The sequence below is a fragment of the Budorcas taxicolor genome, chromosome X, assembly GCF_023091745.1.
Source record: "Budorcas taxicolor isolate Tak-1 chromosome X, Takin1.1, whole genome shotgun sequence".
NCBI classification, from domain to species: domain Eukaryota; kingdom Metazoa; phylum Chordata; class Mammalia; order Artiodactyla; family Bovidae; genus Budorcas; species Budorcas taxicolor.
This window is the reverse complement of record NC_068935.1, coordinates 75,583,133-75,590,394: the sequence shown is the minus strand read 5'-3', so window position 1 is coordinate 75,590,394 and position 7,262 is coordinate 75,583,133.

The window sequence follows — 7,262 nt, the reverse complement described above, 5'->3', positions numbered from 1 at the left end:
ATGTGTTTTCATTTCATTTGGGTCAAAATACGTTTTCATTTCCCTTTTGATTTCTTCTTTGACCTAAGGCTGTTTAGAAATGTGCTATATAATTTTCAAATATTTATTGGATTTTCTAGATTCCTTTTCAATATTGACTCCTAATTTAATTCAGAGAATACGTTTCATATGATTTTAACCCTTTTCAATTTTAAATTATTTGTTTTAAGGCTCATAATATAGTCTCTCTTGGTAAATCTTCCCTGTGTGCTTTAGAAGTATGTGTATAACTACTTTTGTTGCATGGAGTGTCCTATAAATGTCAATTAGGTTATGTTGATTGATAGTGTTGCTCAGGTCTTTGATTTATTTAAAAATTTTCTGTCTATTCTTTCCATCAATTATTGAGAGGTGGTGTTGAAATCTCTGACAAATTTTGGATTCGTCTGTTTCTCTTTTCAATTCTATCAGTTTTTCCTTCATACGTTTTGAAGCTATGTTGTTAAGTGCATGAACTTTTGAGATTGTTATGTCCTCTTGATGGGTTGACATTTTGTCATTATGAAATGTCTCCTTTTATCCATGGTAATATTCTTTGTTCTGAAATCTACTTTGGCTGTTACTAATATAAACATTCCAGCTTTCTTTTGATAGTATATGGTATATTTTTTCTCATTCTTTTACTTTTAACTTATTGTATTTTTATATTTAACCCAGGAGGGTTGGAGCCTCAGGAAGCCTGGAGTTAGATCTTTCTTTTTGTAATCCAGTTCAACAATCTCTTTTTAAATTGGTGTGTTTAGATCATTTTAATTAACATGATTATTGATATACTTGGTTTTAATCTGCCATTTGGCTATTTGCCTTAAGTCTCATTTGTTCTTTATTTTCTTTGTCTTCTTTTTGACCTTCTTTGGATTAATTGAATATTTATGATTCTATTTTGTCTTTTTTAATGGTTTATTAGATATAATGCTTTTTTAGTGGTTTCTTTAGGGTTTATACTATATATACCTTTAACTTATCATAATCTATTTCACATTTCAGAACTTAAAATGCTTCCATTCCCCCTTCCCCAGCCTTTGTGCTGTTCTTGTCATACATTTTGCTTCTACACATGTTCAACTCTGCAATGTGTTATTATTATTTTTCGCTCTCAACAGTTACCTTTTAAAACTATGTAAGAAGAAATAAGGGGAAAAGTCATTTTAATTTATCCATATTGGGTGCTTTCCATTTATTTGTGTAGATTCAGGTTTCACATATTATTTTTCTTTCTACACAAAAGACTTCCTTTAATATTTCTTATAGTGCAGGTCTCCTAGTAAGAGAGTCTTTCAGCTTTTGTGTGTTTGAGAAAGTCTTCATTTCACCTCTGCTTTTTTTCCCCCACTCTTTGGTTGTGCCATGCAGGATGCAGGATCTTACTTCCCCAACTAGGGATCTAATCTATGCCCTGCTGCAGTGGAAGTGTGGCATTTTAACCATTGGATGGCCAAGGGAAGTTCCTTCACCTCTGCTTTGAAAGATATTTTACCAGTGTGGAATTGTAGGTTGGCAGTTTTTTTTTTTTTTTTCTTTCAGTAGCATAAAGATGTTGCTTCACCATCTTTCTTGCATGTTATTGATATATCTGTTGTTATTCTTCCATTTATATTTAATGCAATTAGTAATAGAGTAGGGTTTACATCTGCCATTTTGCTACTTGTTTTCTATATATCTTATTTTGTTTCTCTATTCCTCTATTACTGCTTTCTTTTATGTTAATTGGGTATTTCTATGTTGAACTGAACTGATGTGTGCTTATGTCAAGGATCCCCCAGACCACTCACAGAACTCATTAGGAATCAGAATTCATTATGTTTATGATTATGGTTTATTATAGCAAAAGAATATGAAGCACAATCAGCAAGGTGATAGGATAAAGTCTGAAGAAAATCAGGTACAGGCTTCCAAGAGTCCTCTTCTGGTAGAACTGCACAGGATACACTTAATTCCTCTATCTATAGATGGAATAATGTGTGCAAAGTGTAGTCTACCAGGGAAGTTCATTTGCTTAAGACTCTAGAGTTTTTATGGGGATCTGGTCACATAGGTACTCAGTGCCTGCATAATTGATCAGTTTGCAAAACAGATCACCTAAGGAAAGCAAATGTTCATCAAAAATCACATTACTTACACAGACCACCTAGACGAATTGGTACAGTGTGTTTCAAAGCTCTGAGTGTACAGAAACAGTTCTATGAGTTAAAACATTCTAAGAACTCAATTCCCTTTAGGGAGTGTGCAAATTTTGAGCAGCTAAGACCTGCTAAGTTAACTCTCCTGCAAAATTTGCACTCTTGATCTTTGGCTCACTTACAGGAAAATGATGGTATTTTTCTTAGTACCTGTATTTAGTATAGCATTTATATAAAATATACAGTAATATATTAACATGAATATGCCCAGCATGGAGGTACTGATAGACATGAAGAAACAATTAGTCCAGAATTGATGCTTTTGAACTGTGGTGTTGGAGAAGACTCTTGAGAGTCCCTTGGACTGCAAGGAGATCCAACCAGTCCATTCTGAAGATCAACCCTGGGATTTCTTTGGAAGGAATGATGCTAAAGCTGAAACTCCAGTACTTTGGCCACCTCATGTGAAGAGTTGACTCATTGGAAAAGCCTCCGATGCTGGGAGGGATTGGGGGCAGGAGGAGAAGGGGACGACCGAGGATGAGATGGCTGGATGGCATCACGGACTCGATGCACGTGAGTCTGAGTGAACTTCGGGAGATGGTGATGGACAGGGAGGCCTGGCGTGCTGCAATTCATGGGGTCGCAAAGAGTCGGACACGACTGAGCGACTGAACTGAACTGAACTGATAAAACCATTATATAAATCTCCATTTTTTTGTATTACTTTGTCTTTGGCTGATAGTTATTTGTACCTTATGATAAACTTGTATAGAGTCACATTAATTAGCTTCATTGAATCACATTAATTAACTGATGTTAACTACATCTAGTTCCTTTTAATGCCAACCAGTTTCCATTGATACCACATTCTAAGGAGTCTTTAATTTAATTTCCCAATATATAAACTTATCAATATTTATATGAGGTAATAGAATCTTACCAGCAATGCCAATATTAAACTCTTTCACAGTTATAGTCCAGTTTTGTTTCTTTCCACATGCCAGTAAAAATCAGAGAGAGATCTATTATACTTTCCAGCATAACTGGCCTTTATCCATTTACAAGATGTTATTATGGGTGGCTATTGTTGCAACTGGCCAGGATTTTGGTAATTTCCAGATTCTAAGTTACATGTGTGTTAATTTGCTAGTGTTTCCATAACAAAATACCATAGACTGAGTGACTTAAACAGTAGAAATTTATTTTCTTAGTTCTGTAGTCTAGAAGTCCAAGATAAAGGTGTTGGCAGGTTTAGTTCCTTCTGAGGACTCTTCTTGGCTTGCAGATAGCTGCCTCCTCTGTCCTCACATGATCTTTGTGTGTACACATCCCATGTCTCCACTTGTGTGCCCCCTTTCTTATAAGGATGCCAGTCATAATACATATGTGCTAAGTTGCTTCAGTCATGTCTGACACTTTGCGACCCTATGGACTGTAGCCCACCAGACTCCTCTGTTTATAGGATTCTCCAGGCAAGAATACTGGAGTGGGTTGCCATGCCCACCTCCAGAGGACCTTCCTGACCCAGGGATCGAACTTGCATCTCTTACATCTTTACCACTAGCACCACTTAGGAAGGGCTACACTAATGGCCTCATTTTAACTTAATCACCTCTTTAGAGGCCCTGTCTCCTATACAGTCACATTCTGAGTTACTGGAGGTTAGGATCAACATGTGGATTTTGTCCCTAATATGGAAACAAAGCTAGTCATCTCTTTGTAGTTCCCATGATTTTACTGAGACTGTTTCCATTGTGTGCTGTTGTGTAGCAGGGCCTATCTCTTTCTTACAGCAAGTAGAAGAGTGTGATTCAGTATGGTTCTGATTCCTGCTAACTACACTACAGGGTGTATCTTATTTTGATCCATTCTCGGGATGAAGGGTAGCAGAGTTACATCAGTGCAAATAACTCTTTGCCCCCAGAGAACTTCCATAAGTCTGAAGGTCTATAATGTTTCCAGAAATGTGCCCTAGCTGGAGTCAATGATCCATTGCTAATTCAGGCTCAGTCTGTTTTAAAATTGTCAAGAGACCCTGTTGAGGATTAGAGTGCAAGGCTTTTCCCAGCCTTGAGGCCTAGCATTGCTCTGCATTATTCATTGAACCTGCCTGCTCTAGTTCACTAAAGCTCCATCATCTCCCCAGGCTGATTCCCATTCTTTTCTTCTGAAAGAGTATCCCTGCTAATTGGTCTGTTCTCATTAATACAACTTTTTCTTCTGTTTGCCACTCATTAAAAGTGAAATGAGTTTGTCTTTTGATGCTTAAACTGGCACCTGTCTCTCCTACAACTCTCTTCTATATCACGACCAATGTCTTCTATCTTATGGAACAGTCTACCAGGCATGTTGTTGCCATTGTATACTAATTGCCTGAGTGTGACTAGGATACATATTTTGTACCCAAAAGTGTTGAGTCCTTCTTACTAAGGTTATATGGATAGTAGTTACACCTAGATGTAATTTGCTCTGCTGCTGCTAAGTCACTTCAGTCATGTCCGACTCTGTGTGACCCCATAGACAGCAGCCTACCAGCTCCTCCATCCCTGGGATTCTCCAGGCAAGAATACTGGAGTGGGTTGCCATTTCCTTCTCCAATGCATGAAAGTGAAAAGTGAAAGTGAAGTCGCTCAGTCATGTCTGATTCTTCACAACCCCATGGACTGTAGCCTACCAGACTCCTCCATTTAAGGGAATTTCTTGGCAAAAGTACTGGAGTGGGTTGCCATTTCCTTCTCCAAGTATGCCATAAAGGCCTCCCCAAGCCCTCCTTGCCTCAAGGTAGGGTCATTTCCTGTGGGGACACAAGCTAACCCTGTGATTCCTACTACCTTATTCCTATCAGAAACCCATTGTTTCTATTTTATTTAATCACTTTATGCCCACAGAAACTAGGATATGCACAGCACATTTTAGCATCATAGGCATGCAGCTGCTATATTCTGTCCATAATAGCCAGGAACATAAGTATTACATGACCAAAGCTTACAGTCAACACAGTGATCAGTTTTCCAGTAGCTGTATGGTGCATGATTTGATAGTTTAGTAGAGCATAATTATTAGAAGTTTCTTCTAAAACGATATTGTTTATAAATCAAAAGATACTGGTACATTAATAGAGTTCCATTCAGCCATTAACAGTTGATCCTGTTCATCATCATAGCACACGACCAGAATGTCTCTCAGAGTAATACCATTCAGACTTGCAGGTTTCTATTTAACCTTGTTAAGGTCCAAAATGGAACTGGTCTGGGCACACATACAGCTTCACCCTGTGTCGGGCATCTGTATAATTATACCAGTCTGTGTGCATAAATATTTTTCTCTTCCTCTGAAACTCTCTTGAAGAACCAGTGTAATGTTGGACCCCTCTTGTTCCATTAAGCCATTTATTCATTCTTTTACCTTCAGTTGCTATTTTTTCCTTCTTTGTATTTGTTATTGATTTTAACCCAAACCTTCCCATCTTTGGAAGGAAGGTTAGATTCAGTGATAGTGTTGGTTCATATTGCTAGCAACAACAGTAAGTCTAACAAATGCTTTCCTTTCAGTCCATTTCCATTCATACAGAGTAGGGTTACACAGATAAAGAACTAGTGGGCTATCTTGGCCACTAGGCAATACAGCTCCAGTCATTGTCAATTCCAGTTTTGCAGTAGGGGATTGAAAGTGATAGCTTAAGGTGAATGGTGTTGGATTTGTGATATCTGAAGAAGATTTAGCTTCCAGACCAGGGACCAGGCTTGATCACTTAAGAGCTTTTGTGTAGCAGAGTTTTATTAAAGTAAGAAAAGGGACAGAGAAAGCTTCTGACATAGACATCACAAGGAGGATGGAGAGTGCCTCCTTTGCTAGTGTTAGCAAGGGAGTTATATACTTTTTTAAATTGGTTATTACAATTAATCAAAAGAATGTCTCAAGGTTTTAAAAATTTTACCAGACCCACTCCCACAATTTACATTTTAGGATAACAGGATTAGAATTTAACAATAGAAAGATCCTACCAGACCCATTCTCAGACCCAAGGTAATACACATTCTAAGATAGGATTAGTCAGAAGGTTTTCAGAAAGGAAACTGTCCTCAAACAGGATACATTGTTGTTATATAATCCCTAGTACAGAGTTTAAACTGAGTTGTTTGTTGCGTAATAATCAGTTCCAGGCTTAAAGAAAAAAACCATTTTATGTGACTAAGACTAAGGAATGTAGAGTGAGAAAAGAAAAAAGTTTGTCCTTTTCTCCTCCTTGAGAATTCCAGACCCCTCTCTCCGTGGGGACCTTCAGACTTCTTATCAACCTGCCCAGGAATTGACTCTCTCAAAAGTATAATCCATCCCAAAAGGACCTGATAAATTCTGGCATAAAGTTTTGAAGGTATAAACAGAGTTTTTTGCTTAGGGATCATCATGGTTCTGGCAAGTACTATTGTAGTCCTGGTCCTGGAATCACTGGATCAAATAGGAAAAAGGAAAGTTGAAGTGATGTGGGGAAGGGCTGTATAGTTTTACAATATCCTCCCTACTCTTACGTCCATAGATCCCCTACAAAAGTAGAGGAGTCTAGCGGGGAGCAATTCTTTGGTTGCCTTCATGTTGGCACATGAGCACACATTCATAAATGTACGTAAGATTTCATGCCTTTGTCTTCTGCCAACTTTTTATTGAGAAATAATTCACATACAGTGAAATAAACCTTAGAACATTTAATTCAATGGTTTTTAGTATATTCATAAAATTGAGCAACCACCTCAATGTAATGCCAGAACATTTTCATCAACCTAATATGAAATCCTGTGTTTATTAGTAGTCACTCTATTTTCTTTCCACCAGTCCCTAGAAACCACTAAACTACTTCTCACTTTTTTGGATTGGCCTATGCTGAACATTTCAGCCATGAAATTAAAAGACGCCTACTCCTTAGAAGCAAAGTTATGACCAACCTAGATAGCATATTGAAAAGCAGAGACATTACTTTGCCAACAAAGGTCCGTCTAGTCAAGGCTATGATTTTTCCAGTGGTCATGTATGGATGTGAAAGTTGGACTGTGAAGGAAGCTGAGTGCTGAAGAATTGGTGCTTTTGAAGTGTGGTGTTGGAGAA